The sequence below is a fragment of the Aythya ferina genome, assembly GCF_964211825.1.
Source record: "Aythya ferina genome assembly, chromosome: 5".
Lineage (NCBI taxonomy): Eukaryota > Metazoa > Chordata > Aves > Anseriformes > Anatidae > Aythya > Aythya ferina.
The window spans coordinates 15,629,719-15,648,467 of record NC_140301.1 but is presented as its reverse complement, the minus strand read 5'-3'; the positions used below and the strand labels follow the sequence as shown (position 1 = coordinate 15,648,467).

Genomic DNA, 18,749 nt, shown 5'->3' with positions numbered 1-18,749 from the left:
TAGACCTAATAGCTCACTGTTCTTTTCTTATAACAATTATAATAGTCATTTCTTCTTTTGAGAGAGAAACTTACTGTCTTCTCTTTTTTGTGTTTGTTTTGTTTTTAAAACATTTTAACTTACTTAATTGTATCTGTTTTGAACACTCTACTATTATACTATATACGCTAAGTAAACAACAATTCTTCATGAAAAGCACTTTATATGTTCAAAATGCTATGTAAACATTCACTACTGAAATTATAGAGATTAGAGTTGGAAGGAGCACTCTGGACTTTTTCCATAGCTCTATTCAATTAGGTACCATTTGAACCTATTTAAAAAACTTGCCTCCTTCTGACAATCAGTCTCAGCAGCCTCTCAAAATGAACCAAACTAACATAAAATAAGTCTGTTTAACACCCAACCTTGCTACATGGATATCATATTTTCTTTCAACAATCTTATTCCTTTAAATTGGCAGCTGCCAATGACATTATGGAATAGATTTGCAGATGGGCAGGAGGTGTTCTTACTATTTTTTTTCAGCTAGGCAACTTTCAGTTGCTTTTCACTTCAAAACAATGAAAAGCTAGGTTGTTGTTGGTTTTTTTTTTTTTTTTTTTTTTTGTTTAATAGATGAAACATTGTAATTTGCACTGTGTACATTACATATCGAGGGCTTTTTATATGTTTTTGCCATTGTAATGATACATCTTTCACTTGATGTGTGTATTCCTTTTTTAAGCTAAGAAGACATTTTGTGGTGGTAAAAAGTAGTTGAGAATAAAGTGATCTGGCAGAAAAGAGGCCATTTCATATGTGCAGGTATGGGTACAACACAGTTAATGGCAATTTGTAGGTCTTTCTATATTCACTGTGGAAGTTGTTCACAGTGCTGTGACAGAATCCTTCAGGAGAAGAGCCTAGTCCTGCCTCTGTACATTGTCACACCTTCCTAATTGGAAGCCTCCAGTACAAGTAGCACTAAAAGAGGACAGTTGTGTAGACCCCTTTCTGTTGAGAAGTTATACATAAAAGTGCTAGTGTTGAATGAAACTTGCTCATAGGGTTCTTCCAGCTCTGGATCAGACACAAAACTGTCAGGATAACGCTGATTTCAGGGCTAGTATTTGACTTTCCCTCTATCTGAATTCTAAAAGACTCTTCTGTCAGTTATTAATGGGCACAAGCATGAGATGATAGCTGTTTCTGGGCACTGTCAGCAGTCTCTGTCTACCACACAAAAAGAGTTCGTGTTCTGGAAGTACAGAAATGACATTACCACTTTGATAACTCATTCAGTGCCATCAACAGAAACTTCTACCCAGTGTATTTTAGTATTATGAGATTTCAATAATAACAATCTTAAGTTGGGATCCCTTCAAAGGAAATTGATGAATTACTCAGAAGGTACGTTACTGAAAAACTACAAAAAGGTCAACAAAAAAATTGACGTACTTCTCTTTCAAAAATGAAATGAAAACTGCTGCATTGAGACACCCTTGTGCCACCAAGTAGCTACTTAAATCAAACAAAAATGAATGAATGAAAACTTCTTCTCAGTCACTCTCTGTGAAGAACACAGAGTGCACCGAAAATTTTATGGTGCTGTAATTACTCTGATTTGTTTTAGCAGGCTCTGTCACTTACCTGAAAACTGCCATGAACTGATGCAGCTGAGCATCACATATTCATTAGAGCTTCTTTTTTTGATTTATCTTTGTTATTTTCTCATCACTCCATAAATGACACCCAACCACTTCTGAGGACTTGCCAATCACAATTGAGGAAATGATATTTGAGGTAAATCCTTCAATGACATCCTCTCTTGTCCCAGAAGATCTAACGCATAGTTGCTTTTGACTTCTCCATGCATTGAATTTCTTGTATACAATGTACAGATAGTCTGTCACAGTGCCAATGTAACACCCAAGTAATACACTGGAATCACTCACAATTATATAAATGAAGCATGTACATAGGCGCATTTAGTTGCCTCTGAAGTCTGTTCAGTCTTCAGCATGGATACAGCACAGGCTCAGCCTGGCGGTTATCTTTAGATTCATTTCACAGTGCTACCTGCTCCTGTTGCAGTATGTGCAGCCACAAGAACATCAAAATGTTCCCTCTCAAGGAATCAGAACCTACTGCAATGAGATTGCCTTTCTACTTTTTCATATAATTGTCCAAATGCTGACTTTTTTATGAGCCTGTATAACTCTAGACCATTGTTCTAAGATTTAAATACTAACATGTATCTTCCAGTTTGCATAGGCTAGAACTGCAGTTGCTAGCACTAGCACAAGCCAATTTGTTTGACAAATGTTCTAAGGTGAAGTGGTATTATTTTTAGAAATCAGGTCAGTGGATAATTATGGAGCAGAAAAAGCCAGTCTCATCTGTGTTAGCTTACTTCAGATGTTTTCCTACAGCTGGCTGCAAAATATTTAAAAGACTAATAGGAAATCAACACTTTGATAAATAAATTAAATGGAAAAAAGAAAAAGAAACATCAAAAGGAAGGAAGTGTGAGCTCTTTTGCTTCAAGGGATTTTATATTTTAGCCTTTTCCATTGTGATAGGTAATTCTCTAATCTTTTGTACCAGCATCCAAATTACATTTCTTATACACCTATATATGTTAATTCTACTAGGAAACCAAGATAATGAACAGTACTTAAGAGGAGCTTTAGAGATCTCAGTAAATGAAAAAAAAAAAAGATTTTCTTTAACTGAGGAAATCCACACTTCTTCACTGAGTACAAAATCTGACAATCTGTTGTGAAAGAATTAGTATATATATAGGCCAGCACTGAGGTACAATAACTGTTTCTTGAGATTGTTGTTCAGAGGGCTGCAGTATTTCTTGCCCCATTTAGAGAAATCCATGTCTCTATTTCTTGATTGATCAGCTGTGATAAACATATGCAGATAAGGAGCTGACGTGTTTTATTAGTCTTCAAACATATTGTCAGGAGAACTGTCATTATGTCTGATGCAAGAATAGGGTATATTTTATATATATATATTTAGGCACACATATGCACAATCATATATAAGTATATATGTGTGTATGTATATAAGTATATATATTTACATATACAAGGTATGTTCATAACTCTTGCACCTGCCCAATGGTGCACTGATTTAAGGGGATACTGCTGCATGGAGTACCTATCACAGTCAGGCTTAGATGATGCATATCAGCTCTTGAAGTGTAAGTCTTTGGAGTTATCCCCACTGATAGATCTATATTCATCACTTTTCAGCCTAATACAAGGATAGTTTACCTCTCTCTCTCTCTCTTTTTTTTTTTTTTTCCTAATTCTAAACACTTCATAAAACGTTACCCTCTTTTAATCTTTACATATCTTTAAAAGTCCAGGCGAGGTCTTTGTGAATTTAAAACAATTTCACATTACTCTGGCAGAATAGAAAGATGTGAAAGAGGAGGTAGATGAAACCCACTTCGCCTTTATGCTTCCAGAACAAGGTGAAGTGCCTGTGGCCTTAATGAGAGCCCGAGCCTTCAGTGCCTGTGGCCATAATGAGAGCCTAAGCCTTCAGACTTTCTTCATTATTTTTTTTTACTGTGATGATGTGAAAATTAGAAATACCTTATATGTGCCCTGAAAAGCCTTCTAGGAAGTAGGCTGAGACCACTGGCATATTAACAAGGGTAAATGAACATCCATGTTCCTATCATCTGCTTCAGCTTTCTTCCTTTTGGCTAGCTGCCCAAGGTTACCCACTTCACTAGCCTGATTCCACTTAAAAGGATGTTGAACCAAATGGAAATTTAAGGAGAAGCCTAAAAGTGAAGGCAATCATTAACCATTACACTTTAGTTCAGGGACAAGTATGTTCTGCAACAGTGCAATGTTCTCTTATCACTGTGCAAGTGACTTGTTGCTGATAAAGCTCTGTCAGAACATGTAACCATGTAGAAATAGGAAACAAAGGCCAGCGGGACTAGAGAAAATCATATTAAAGAGTCAAGGTTTGAAATTTACGTTTAAGTTCTCCCTTCAGTCTTGGAAGACACTGGAAATAAAGTCACAATGAAGAGAAACCTTGGTGGAAGTATGATATTACTTCATAAGATTTGTATAAATACACTCTTTTCATAAATATTGCACCTGTTGTATTTCCATGGTAACCGTTTCAGAAAAAAAGTATAATATTGTTACTGCAATAGTTTTAAACTTTGCTCGTAACCTTGTGTTTTGGCCCTATGCAGGGAATTTTAACAACCTGCTTTTTTCGGCTATGTTGTATCTACATTATAGCTTTAGGGTGAAAAATGTGGTTTTTAAGGCAATCTCAGAGTTGTCGTCACATTGCATGCTATGATTTGCATCACGTAATAGTCTGAGCTTGGTTATTTTTCATGAAAACAGATATGCACCAGCTGCTAGTGGATTTTCAGTCTGAGAGACAAGCACAATGGTGGTCAAAATAAATTCCCAGCATCCTGTCCTCTGCTTGAGTGTGCATGTCAGGTCCTCAGCTCCAATTCTTTCACTCTGCAGATCCTTGCTGTTGTACCAGACTACTTGTTAATGCAGACATTGCCTTAGTTATCTCTAGTGAACACCAGGGTTTAAGACTACAGGTTCAAAGACGCTATTACGGAGAAGTAAGCTTGAGGAATATATTTGTTACTTCGGTCTTCCTCCTGAGGAAATATTGGCTGATGGCTTCCTTTAGTGTTACATCAAACACTGACCTGAAAGTTATTTGGATATCAAATTGCCTTCTGCAACAGTCAGAATGTTTTTATCCGGGAGATTAAAAGAGTCAAAATCAAATAACTGATTTTCTGGTAGTGAAGAAGAGATGTATTATTTCAGAACTGATTAAACTTACAAAGTCACATCATACATAAGGCAGTATAAATCCTGCCAGAGATCCTTTGGAGAAACTCTTCTCTGGTTGTTTCCAAACTCTAAAAAGAAGTTTGCAAAGATACTGAGTGATACTGCAATAATCATGGTGGAAATAACCCATCCAAGATACATTAAAGAAAAAGCATGATAGTCAGCAGGAAAATTTGTTGTCTGTCACAGATACCTTTGCAGTAGATCCATAACCTTTTTTTCTGCTTGTTGCATTATATGCAAAGCTGGCATATTCAGCCATCTGCTAGGTGGGAATCCCAGCCTAGTTTTAAAGTTTGTTCTGAGATTATTATGTAGAGGGTGATATGGAAGGTATTCCTACATAAGAAAAAACTTGAAATTAGAAAATTCATTGCCTACTTTAAATTATTATCTCATGTTCACATTCTCATACAGATAAGTAGAATAAAACCGAAAGTACCCATTACTTCTAAAGATAGTCAGGATCCAATGGGGGAAAGAAAAGATAGATGGTGACCAGTCCCACTCACCTTTTCTAATTTTCCCTACTGTACAGGTTACTTAAAAGCACACCAAATATATTTGGCATCCCAGTTGAGTGAAAGGACTATTTGTATATGACTGGAGAAAGCAGGTGGTTTATTTCATTTCTGAAAACCCCTTTTCACTCCCAGCTGGAAACACTGAAAAGTGGGAAAAAAGTGTCAGTTTCGCTTTTGGTACAAAAAAATCTCATTGCTCTTGGCAGTGACCTCAGCTTCCAAGAAGAGGTGTTAGTTTTGCATCATTTCACAGCACTGGCTGATCAGGAGTGGCATTAACCTAACTTTAGCAGAAGCTCGTTTTAGCTCTCTCAGCCAGAAGAGAGTCAAAGTGACATGACACATATGAATGGTACAACAATGGAGAGATTACATTAAAGAAAAAAAAAAGCTTGACGTTTATGAAGGCTCGGGTCAGAATATATATAGATGGAATATTAACCCTGCACTGCAAATTGTGTGCCAGCTCCAGATCTTGTTGAAACTGACGCAGCTTTAGATCCTAACAATATAATACAGAGATACCATCATGGACACATAAGTGATTAATAATCATAGCTTTCTTCAACACAATAATAAGCAACATTATACATTGGCTAGGAATTGTTTTCACAGAACATTTTAGGATTTTCTGTCTAGGCCAAAGAAAAGGGAAACACTCTGGTGTGGCAGTAGATTTGTAAAATTTGAAGAATATTTTTTTCTTCATGAATGTTGCATTGTTGAAAAGCAGTTTCATTATACATTTTTTCAAGCACATAGAGTTTTACATTGTCTGATCTTTTGAGTTCAATAGTTGCATGTATAATTAAATAACCTGAACAAATATGTCAACATTTATATGGTTCCTAGTTTGTAACTCATGTTCCAAAAAGTATTTGACACAATTTAAAATACTGTAGTTTGAAGTATACACTCATTTTATATTCAAAAATATATTTGAATGTGAAATTCTAAATGAAATATTGGAATGCAACACCATGAAATCACTTTTTTCCCCAAAAAAATTTATGTCTCAGGTTAAAAAAATACACAACCATCACTAATCATTCTGAATCAGAGCAAAATAAATGTTGGTATTTATCAGCAGATTCCCTTGAAGAACAGAGATGCAATGGCACTACACACAACACAAAGGAGTGCACAGACAGATCTATCTTATATGAATATCAGTGGCAAAATAATTGTGCATAGACATGAAATATCACTGCAAATATCTATGTGGTGTGTATAATGATGCATTTGTTAGCGTCTTTATATGTATTATATTGGTATAGCAGGCATTAGGTGGAGGCATGGCACTATGCTACCTACTTATATTGTTCAAACTACATAGGTATCAAAGTTCATAGAATCTACAGAACAAGAGAGGTGGTGAGAAGCTTTCAGAGAAAAAAGCAGGTCAGTTGCATACTGAGGTGACCAAAAACAATTCAAGCCTTCACTGGATATCTTATTCCACCAGGTTTTATTCACTACCCAGGTTTTGCAATTTACTACACACCCCTTTGTATTTCTAGCAAAGAATAAGGCAGGCTTAAATCTCTATTTTATCTAGTTTATACTTTTTATCTTCCTATTTTACTTACTATTTCAGCACAGCCAGTATTGTACTTTAATTTCACATTTAAAAATTTAATTTTTACTGAATTCCTTCTTTAATATCTTGTTAAAATAGCTGCATTATTACAGTATACAGATTAAACTAGAGATAGAAAGCCTCTTCCTTGATATTTAATGAGATAAAGTTTCTATTCATTACATTAAAGATTGGTGGTAGCACAGATAATGTACTGACTCTCTTAATGCTCTTAACTCATGAATAGCAGATGTTTCAGCTCTTGCTAATTCCTCTTTTAATCCCCTTTCTTCCTTACACAGTTGTGAAAAAAAACTTTGCATGTAGTCTTGCCATGTCTGTTAATATTGTCTTTACGTAAGAATTCTTTCTTGTGTAAGAACTCTCTATTTCTACAAATAATTACAGATTCATTGCTGCCATTACCCTCTCCTCTCCTCTGCTTTCACTGCTTTCTCTGAAAACAGCCATTTGTTGAATTTCATTAGCATTAATAAACACAGGACAAAGCTTAAGAATTTCCGTTAACCCAAGTAGGACTAGCACATTACACTCTGCATGAGGTCAGAAAGGACAAGTTTCTTTAGCAGAATTTTCCATTAATAAAATGAATGTGATAATTCACTGGAAAAAGTATTCACTGCTGCTGAAAGCTTATTCTATGTACGTTGCATAGGCAACAATCACTAGGTAAAGGAAGTGTGTAGGTGTAGCACTTTGCTTTTCCAGAGTAAAGCTCTGATTTCAGAAATGTTGAATGTGAACTACTGAGTGATTCCTGTTGGATTTCAGCAGGAGCTGTCAGTACCAGTGGTGAAAACATTATACTAAATTTGGTAGGCTCTCAGTAATAAGCACAAACTGGGAATTAGTAATAAGCACAAACTGGGATCTTTGCAAGTAGCACTGGACAAATACCAGTGGATAGTAAATTCCCTAGAAGTATTATTGTAGTTGTTCTGAAAATTATTCACAGGATTGACCTGAATTTAGTTCTGGCTGAAAGAAACCTCTCAAAATATGAAGGCTCACAACAGCTAATTCTAACCATTGAGAAGGTACTTAGAGCACTTGGAGATTATTTTTAAAGAATTCCTTCATCTACTTCAAGTTCGAACAATATTTTGAAAGAGAAGCACAAGACTACAAAAGGTTTCCAGTGTCTATTACTCTCACAAAGGAAGTCAGATACGAATAAAATCTACACTGATGCTAGAAATGCACAGCCCCCACTAGGTTGGTATGTTGTATCAGGTAAGAAAGACAACCTCAATGACCTTTTTTGAGTAATAAGTACAAAATAGTGCACTTTCTCCAAAACCATCCTCAAAGAACTGGCTTCATAATATGCTTCAGAGGTAGTATTCACGTTCAAATACCCGTATACATTGGAAAGAAGAGCCAACTGTGAGTGATAATTTTAGTAGTCTCATTACTGAACTTCTAGGCCACAAAGGGCATGGTCAGCTGATTTTGAGATATTTACTGATCTCAGCAAATCCCACTTTTGCATTTTGCATATCTGACAAAGTAGAGCTATTTAGCTTGGGCTCATGTCAGACTCTGAGCTAAAACCAAAGAGAGGTCCAGTAGTTACTAAGCCACATAAACACAAATTAGAATGAAGGCTGGCATGAAATTGATGAACATTCACAGCATTTTGTGTTTAACCCTGTGTAAAGTCAGCCGTTGAACAGCCAGGGGAAAGCTCTTGTTTCTGCAAGTTTGTACAGAGGTCTGCGGTTTATTAGGAGGGATGACAGTGGCTTTGTTAGGGACCAATTTCCATTTATTTACTTTCCTGTCACTGAGTTCAAAAGGGTTTGTCCTGGCATGGAAAGCTGGCAGAGGAAAAGCAAAGTAAATGCACTGTTTGGCACTTTGACTACTGCTTGCTTCTGCCTGTGAATAAAATTACTGTAAGAGACATGTGTTAGTGACTATACAGTCCTTGTGAGATGAAATTGAGACAATCAGACATAATTCAATGATGTTTATAAAGGTGTATGTCATGTCAGACTTTTTCTTTTCCCAATACTGGCCTTGTTATAGATGTTCTCAAACAAAACTTATTACTGACCTCTAAAAATGAGGCTAAAAGATTCCCCAGCTTTTCAGTGGGGCTTGATGACCCTGGAGAATTACTTCTGTCAGCATGTCTTGTGTACCGACAGAAAATGACAAGTAATCCTGTGCTTAATTCACATCTCTCTTTCATCGCTGAAGCTTTTTGTTAGTTACTGATACACTTCTGTGTGCACTGCAAGCAAGGGGTGAACAGTGATGGGCAAAATTTTGAGGCTTTCTCTTAAACTACATGATTTCATGGAGAACAGTCACTTCCCATTTTCTTCATTTAACAGTATGGATGCTTGAACATCAACACTTTCAAACAAGATTCCCTGTAGAGTTACAATCCTTAGTCAATTGTAAATGTTACTCCTACAGTGGTAGGGTCTCCTCGACTTGGACGATGACAAAAAACCTAACTAGAGTTATCTGCATCATCATGCAGAATGTTAATCATCACAGGCATATCAAAGAGTCTTTTCTTTCTTGGTTATGATGTTCTTGAGAATCACCTCTTTAGTGGTATTTGTAAATATATTGTAAAGTTTAATGATCCAGGCTCTGCCGAGAGCTTGTCACTGTGCTCCTTCTCTCAGATAATAAAAGTAGATTAGAGCTAATAGATTTATGATTGCATCTGATGTACAATAAAAAACATGTTGTATTTAACAGTGCATATTCTCTCACTCTTCCCTCTGGTATCTTTGCTGGTAAATTGTGACCGTTCCCACCTGAGACAATGTTGGGATTTGTAACTGGAAACAATTTTGGTTTTCCAGTTCAGTAGTTCAAACAACTACTTCAGATTCATAAATTGGCATGTGTCTTGGCAATCCAAAAAGAAAGACAGATTTACTATTAACAGATGGTAATCTCTGCTTCAGCAGTATCACCTGGCCTCCAAAAGACCTCAGCAAAGGTCGATAAGCACCAGAGCCACAAGCTCCTGTAGGTCTGTGAGAGGGAAGGTTCATCTCAAAAGCAGAAGTCAACAAGCAGCCTGCCCTGCAGAAGCTGTTCTGCATGGATGAATTATAGTAGCATAACCTTTATCAAGATTCCTTCCTGCTTTGGGTTGACTTGGAACACTATCATATATACTTTGACATCTAGTGTAAATCAGGCAACAAATAAAAGGTGCCGCCTTCACTTCTTCCTTCCAGCATGTTTTAAATGCTGATGACTTGATCTAGAGGTTTAGTTTAGTCTCTAGTGGTACATAGCTTCTACTGAAACTGGGCCCCTTTCCAATGGTTTCACTACCCTGTTTTTCAGAAGTTATGAAGCTTTCCAAACTCAAAAAACTATGCATTATTCTTTGCATTTTTACAGAAAATAATTGAATCATGTTTATAGAGTCATTACATGTACACGTATGTAGAACAAAGGCACAAAGACACTAAGCTGAATGGTAAAAGGTTTGAACTACCACAGTGAAAGAGTAAAAACCTAAATATGAGCCAAACATGATCCTACTTGCAGGGAAGTGTGCTAAAATAATTGAAGGGGGAAGGAAATGTTTTAAGAAGTGATAAGGAATCGGAACTGTTATTCAGCTGAACAATATTCATTGTTTCCCATGAGTTGTGGAGTACTCTTTAATTTATCATCTTAGCCCGGGTGTATGACACGACTTAAAAATTTAGAGGAAATGTACTTAGAGAGATGTCATTTTATTACTGTTATAAATAGAACATCATTTGGAAGTTTCTGCATTTATAAATATTTCATGGGGTTTGATGGTGTGCTAGAATGAAAACAGAATAAAGCCTTAGGGTCACAGGCAACCCCAAAGGCATCTCTTTGCATTAGCAAAGGATATTCACCCCAGGGAGATACTCCTTTCAGAAATCCAGACTGAGAAAGCTGCGATAAGCTTGGCTTTCTGAAGGGTACTGCTGACAGAGGTGATAGCTGCATTTCAATCTTCTGATTGCTTCCAGTTGCAGTTGTAAACTGCTTGCTAACCTGTATCAGCTCATGTCACTCACCTTTTGGGACAAAGTCCACCCTTTCTCTTGACAGACAGCAGTGTATAGGCAGTTTGTATCCTTGCTGTCACACCTGCCATAGCCTTTAAAAGCCAAGGCCCATAAACTACAGTATTTGCAAAATACTGGCCACACTGCCCCTTGAAAGAACATAGCCTGTATTAAACTCAAGGGCTAACCTTTAGCATGAAGTCCTTTAAGGGTGAATCCTTCTGAACAAACCTTCTGTACTGAAACAACAGCAACAGGTATTCAGTGCTCCACTTTCTAATAGACTTTCTCACAAATGACTCATTTAATATGGATGCTGTTGCGCTCATTAAATCCCCTATGTTAGAGAAGTTCATTTTCCCTATTTTTTCTAGATAGCTCATAACATACTTTAAACTTACACAGTACAAGATGTAGGGTTGTTTCGTTTTGTTTTCCTTTTCTTTTTCTTCCTCATGCTTTTAGGAAAGTGGTGAACCCTCATTCTCTTTTCATTTCCTATGGCAAGGAAGAAACCTAGTTTGTAATCACTGCGGAGAAATGACTAACCTATTGCAGAGATCCTTTGTGGCTTTTTAATTCCAATTATTTTATATCAGCAGTGAATAATTCTCAACCTGGCAAGTATGTATTATGATACTCAAGGTGTACTTCAGATGTGCTTGATTTTGCCCTGAAAACACATTGAGAGTTTATTTTGCACCTCTTTCTGATATGCTTAATCTTACTAAAAGAACAGTTAAAAGTAGACCAAGGTTGGATTAATCTTGCTGTGAGATGTTCTTGAAAGCTAAGAACAGCTTGAGCTCAAGAAGAAACTCAGCTTGACAGAGTTACTGGAGGAACCCAGAACAGCAATCAAATGGACTTTAGTCTACTGGGCATGGCAATGGCTCAGGATTCAGGACACCTTTCTGTGCATTCAGAGATACAATTCACTTGCTCTTTGGTGTAAGACAAAGTACGTAATTTATTTAAAATCAGCAATTTCCTGTCATGAGTAGGTGTATCAAATACTAGAATGTATCTGTCCTCAAACCTAATAATCTTCACCTATTCATTGTGTGTGTATACACTGATTCATAGCATGTGACTGAGCAATTCACTATATGTTGCTGATTACTCTTGCACAAGTGAGTCCATGAGGATTTATTGACCTATCTGAGTTTTAAGCATGAAAGAGTTGAAAGCTGTATGTTTAGAATGACCTTTCATGGACATGGCGTGGCTTAATTATTGAAAATTTACAAACTGCAACTGAATCCATGGTTAAGAAAAGATATGGCAACAAAAATAGTCATTTTGTTCTCTCTTAAAACTTTTTGATAACTTCTGCTAGATAGGATTAAAGGTTAGAAAAGAAAGAAAACTTTAAGAAAACACAGTGTTCACTGGAGTAGTGATCACTACAAACTAGAAAGAGCAGGTGAAAATAGGGGGGACTCACTGCCAAATTTTGGGTCATCTGATCCAAAGTAGCTCTTCTGCTTTTAATACTCAAATCCAGGCCACCCAGTATTACAGAATGAAATTGCCTGATTGTGATGTAGTAATAACTTCTGGAAGCAGAAAAACAGTCTTCTTTAAAGGAGTTATAGATTTGACAGAGTGCTATCTGGAGTGCCACCCCTGCCCACATCACTGATTCATGAGTTCATCTCTGATAAGACAGCAACAGAATTACTTTGCCACGGAGAAGTGCTAACATACTGGGGGAGAAGAGGGTCACCCTGTCACTTGGTGAATATCATACAACATAAAACTCAAACACTATAACCCTGTAAAAACTCATCAGGTATCTCAGAAAACAAGGGTCTTGCTGCTGGGATTCTGTCAGGCAGCAATTTTTACTTTGATTACCTAAAGTCACTTCATCTGTCTCTCAGCATTACACCACCTGTAGACTCTCCCTCTTTCTCAAAAGGTTGTTGAATAAAGTGTCAATCTTTCTCCATGAATTGACATCTCTTACTCTATGCATAACCTTAAAAAATGAGCTCTTTGTCCCTTTACTTTGCAACACAAGTTCTAGTAAACTTTTCTAGGCGAAAAAAAAAAAAACACTCCAAAACATTCAGACACATATATTAATCTGTTTCCAAAAATAATGCTATTGACCTTTGCATATACCCGTGATAAGTTCCTGTGTTAAGGACAACATTCTTATGTCTTCATCATTTCTCACAGGAAGGACAGACAACTATCTGAAACAGCTATGTGGTTTCATGCAGGAAAAGAATAAAGGAAAAGCAGGGCTAGAGCTGCAAAAGATCTTTCAAGAGAGTACATGTAAATGTGATCCTGTCTTTCAAAATGTAGGTATATACATAATCCAGGAAACTTTGTTTAACAGTATTGACAACAATTAGCATTTCTTTGTACCAGGCAAGAGACTATTTTATTTTACATTACTGAATTCATTTCTCTGTTGCTGGAAAATGGTTTCTAATGCTGTATACATGCACCGATTTAGCACCAATCAGTTGACCACTAATATTCTGGTGTTTAATAAAGCTGCTAGGTATTTTATTTTATTTTTCCATATTTAAATTCATGCACTGGCAGTAACCACTTACACAATACAATACTTGCAATGTTCCTACTCCCATTTTACAGGTAGAGAAACAGATACGAAGTACAAGGGGTACGTCCAAGGCTGATTTGGCAGCAATACTGGTGTTAGTGGTTTTAATACATAAACCACTTTAAAAGATTTAAGAGTGAGAAAGCTTAAACATGTGGCATTTAAGAAACAAAGCCATTTTTATCTCCTTAAAGATGTTTGTGCATAAATTGCTTTACGGATTAAAAGGTGCTTAAGTACTAAAGCCCCTTTAAAACCTTAAGCTTTTAAAGTGTCTTATGAACATAGAAATGATAGGTCACCCTAAGAATACAGAAATTGACTTTGTTTTTGATGGAGCTTGGTTTTCTAAAGAGAGAACTTGTGCCAAAAATGGTCAAAGCTGATATTAATAAAGACAAAAATCTGACCTGTGGCTTTGTGATTTTTGGTCTGGATGTGCTAACTCTAGTTTTGTGAAAGGGCCTACAAAGAGGTCTTTTCAGACTGATGGTTTCCATGGAGGCACCAGTTAGACTGGTCGAGGAACCATCAGTGGTGGAACCAAAGCAGAGAGGAAAATGGTTGAAGTCAGATAGAAATTGCTATTGATAGCACCAGTGAAGAACAGTTTTATGAGGATGGCTCTGTTCGGGACAGGGATTTTGTTGAGTGGAATTCCTCCAGAATCAGGATTTTGGATGTGCACCAGACTGGGATTTGGAGGACGATGCCTGAATTAATTTTGGATTCCTTCATACAGCAATGCCTTTCACTTAGCCCAGATCACGTTGCTGTTACCACTACCTGATTTATACCTGGGGAACTACCCTCAGAGCTTCCTTAGCAGCTGAGAGGGCTTCAGATCTTTGAGGTCAGTTGGCACACACTTCCCATGTAAACTCAAAGCAGCAGTTTGCATACTGTATTTGAAGACAGCTTAGCAAATGCACATACAGAGGAAGTTTACTCTTTTCTCTGCTACAGACCCCCTCTCCCCCATCTGTGAAAGATGTATGCATTTGTCCTTTTTTTGAACTTCCCTTGTTAGTCTGTCCATATAACGCTGTGCTAGCAAACCCAGCTCTTTGTACCTGCTTATTAACTCCACTATTCAGAACAGTCTTTTCCACTAAAAATAAATAAAATAAATAAATAAAACCTGCAGCAGAAATTATTTTCTGTGATGTTTACAATGAAGCATTTCGAGATAATATTTCAATACCCTAATCCCACTAAAACATAATACACATCATTACCTTTGCCTGCATCAGTATTTTTAGCCCTCTTTTCAAGGTCTTTTTACAGATTTTATTTATTTTTATTTTTTACCTTTCCATTAAATAAAAATTAGGGAGAGACCCCAGCCTTTGACATATTGTTTAGTCCCCTAGGTAGCCACCCCGTATTTGATTCAAGAAGGATAATGCACTTACAGAAATTATTTTTGTACTTTGCTGTTTTCATTAGATTTAAGATAAATATTTAGTTGAGAGTCTATCCTTGCTGCCATCTGAGACTGCTTAAGACTGCATTAATAAATAACGATTTCTAACTAATGAGAAAGTAGTCTAATCTTTTTTAAAGATCTTGACCGTAACAGCTAAACAGATGATTCCATCTGCATTTTTGAATAAATAGACGACAAGGGTAAGAGGGAAGGAAAGACAGTACCATTTGAAACCGTAAGAGTTTCCTTATCTCTCTTACACAAAACGAAACACACTACTTCTCATTAAAACATTAAAAACATCTAAAACCAAAACCAAGTTCTCAAAGATACGAAATACTTAATGGACAATTTTTTGCTGTCAACCTAAACAACATAGTTTTCCTCAGGAAAACAAACAAACAAACTTGTATGTATATATAATGCACTGACAAATTAGAGAAATATATGCACTTGAATGCCTTCTAGTATGCTATTTAAATTGCTTTTGCAGCAGGATAACTACCTTTCACATTTTCTGAAATTGCATATTTTGGATAGCTAAACTGATGATATTTTAGAAGGATTTCAAATTAATTCTTTTTGTCATTACCTCTTTGTACATAGTCTGTTTCAAGGAAAAAAGAAACCTTTCAAGCTGTTGAAAGATTACCTTCATTTTAAATTGTCTTACAGTGCTTCCAAAGGTGGTGTCAAACTCTGCTGCATGTGAAGAATTAAGTAGGCTATCCCATCTTCAAAACGCCATTGTCTGATAGGAATGTTTTCTCCTGCCCAATTGAGCCCATAAACTCTGCAGAAATGTGTGTTTGTGCATGTGTGATGGCAGGAAAACAATTAGCACTTATGATACTGTTAAAAAGAGATTTTTTTTTTTTTTTTTTTTGCAGACAACACAGAAGAATTGCCATCCCTTTGGCAAAGCAATGTCACTTCTACTAGTGCTATTAATCATTTAAAATTATTTTGTAGGCTTGTCTGCAGCTAGAAGAGATGTTACATATTTACTGGAATGGGCTTAAGGCAAACAGCATTCTCATCATAGAAAGGTCCTTAGCTACTTGAATAAACATCAAGAAGTCAGCATGGTCCAGTGGACAATGTAAAGGACTGAATAACAAGAAAACTGTTTACTGGGTTTGTTGCTGATTCACTTTCAAGGAATTTTAGCATCTGTGCATACAAATACAGTTCTGTGAATGACAATATGATATGAACTTAGGATGTGCTATCTATTACGTTTGCTTGTACATGTGAGATGTATAAGGAAAATAGTATTCTGGATGTCCCATTTCATACCATTGTTTTGTATATCTTTCAAAATTTCCACTTTAAAACAAATATTTTACTCATTTTTGTTGCTTGTCTGTCTGATTTTTTTTTCTAATGGTTAGAAAGAAGTTAAGTTAGGTAACCCTAACTTCACTTTTAGGGTACATATGTGTATATGCAGTAACACTGTCAGAGCTCACCACTAGATTTCCAGATTCCAGTAAGAACATATTAGAGATCCATAGAGCTATATTTTAATATTCTCCAGCTTATAAATTGTTGAATCCTAACACTCTTTGCTTTTCCTAAAATGAAGACATTTTTTCAATCTTTCCATATTTAGGTGAAGACATTTATATTCACAACAAGGAAATAACTTGCAAAATGTGCAAGGCATTGAAACATGGAGAGACTGAAGCAGAAAAGGATGTAAACTTAGAGATGGAGTGATGTATGATGTAGGGACGAACACTAGAATAAATGAGAGCAACAGATTTATCAATTCAGCCTCTCTGTGCAGGCTTTTGGACAAGTTTGAAGTATGAATCCTCTAATGCAGTAACAGCATGACAGTCATACTAAGATGTTCTTCAGTAATGTTTTGTGTTTTCTGAATGTCACTTAGAATCTCAGCAACAGTACAGGTTCATGATCATGACTGCTTAATGAATACCAGTCGTTTTTTGCCATGAAGGCCTTTCTACTTACCAAGGCAGGTAGTCTGACAACAGCAGCAACAATAACAGCAGCAGGCTGTTCAAGGTATAGCTTGCACTGCTCACTCCTCCTTGAGACACGGCACTTCATCTTGTCTTTGCAGTGATGCTGAAAGCATAATCTTCTTTCTCTAGACAAAAACAGAGCAAGACAGAGGTCATGTCTCTGCTTGTTACAGGACAAAAGAGCTTTTGGCTGAGGCCCATGAGAAACTAGCTAATTTTGAAAAAAAAAAAAAAAAAAAAAAAAAAAAAACTGCTGTCAAATCTGACTATAGATGTTTCCCACTTCAGTGCTCTCTCTCCCTCTAACAAGGTAAGATGCATTCCCTCTAGAACTGGGCTTGTCACTGAAACTCCTGCTGCTTGGGGACAACAGAGAAGTCCGCCATCTTAATATTCCCCTAGCCAAAAGAGCTTTTGTCATGGTGCCTGTTGAACCACATTATGTATTATCTACTAAATACTTACCTACCAGCTAATTTCAGACAGGCTTGGAGTGAGAAAGCACTTTTTAGTTAGAAAGAAGTGGGAAACTAAAGGAGATTAAGTATTTGAAAGAAAGACAAAGTTCAGAAATTAAGGATTCAAATTACTGTTTCCATTTACTAACAAAGTCAGACTTAAGTTATAGATCAATTTTAGCATCCACATACTGTGTTGCTTGTATGGTTGGACTGTGAAAACCACATTTTTAGGCTCAATATTTATTGGTTTTGTCTCTGTTGCACAGTCTCAATTTCTTTCTCCTCATTAGTCTGCTTTTTTTTTTTTTCTTTCTTTTTTTCTTCCATGCTTTTGCCTTCTTACACTCCTCTGTATCCATCTTAGGCTCATTCCAGCAATAACAAATGGCAGTAAGCTGAAGATGTACATAGATAGATAGCCCAGAAGGGACAAAATTATTGGAATTGGGGAATGAATTCCCAATGAATTTTCCCACACACCTTATTCCCTCAAATATTTAACATGAGAACTGACAATAGGAACAGCAAGTGCCTGTCTCAGTAGAGAATATGTTTCAAAATAAAGCTCCTGTGATATTGAGAGACAGGAAGAGTGGCTGAATTTTCTGAAAAGTGGCTGCTCCAATTAGGACAGGCAAAACAGTGAGACATTCTCAGCAGTTTCTGAACTGCTGCAATTTTTGCAGTGCATCTTCAGAATCAGAGAACGTTTTCTCTTTTCTGAAGCAGGAGAGGTCAACCAACCCAGTATATTTACAGTAAAGTATTTCATAGTGCTACAAGCAAAGCATTTATAGACATTGCTCTCTACTTGCACGGTTTACAAACATTTAGCTAAAAGTAAGCCCCCAGTGCAGTGTGTTTTGTAGTATGTAGACAACTTCCAACTAGTTTCTATCAGTTAGTAAAAAAAAAAAAAAAAAAAAAAAAAAAAAAACTTATTCAACTTCCTGTTGTTTGAATAACCTTCCCCAAGTCCAAGGAAATGGATTGCAACAGCACTGGAGTCTGAGAAGCCATGATGTATTTCTGTTGGAGGCACTCAAAAACCATGATCAAAAAGGACTATTTAAATGGCAACAATAAGAACAGAAAGCTTGTTCACTTGCTAAAGAAGCTAATTATGTTGAGTTTATTTAGTAATTAATCATAAAGGCCAGTAGAAACAAACAAATAAACAAAACAAACAAAAACCACCAACCACATTTCAGCAGTGGTTTTCAAACCCTCAATAATTTAAGCAAATCATTAGGAAACACCAAAA

The 18,749-nt window shown here is 36.4% G+C and overlaps 1 long non-coding RNA gene across 4 annotated transcripts in view; it reads right to left on the bottom strand.

Annotated features, from left to right (window-relative positions):
• LOC311437314 overlaps nucleotides 1-18,749 on the bottom strand; it is a 487,226-nt gene that overhangs the window by 405,109 nt on the left and 63,368 nt on the right. For all 4 annotated transcript variants that reach the window (XR_014693400.1, XR_014693401.1, XR_014693402.1 and 1 more), the window contains exon 2: nucleotides 17,011-17,149. This is a non-coding gene — a long non-coding RNA (uncharacterized lncRNA). The remainder of the gene's footprint in view (nucleotides 1-17,010; nucleotides 17,150-18,749) is intronic.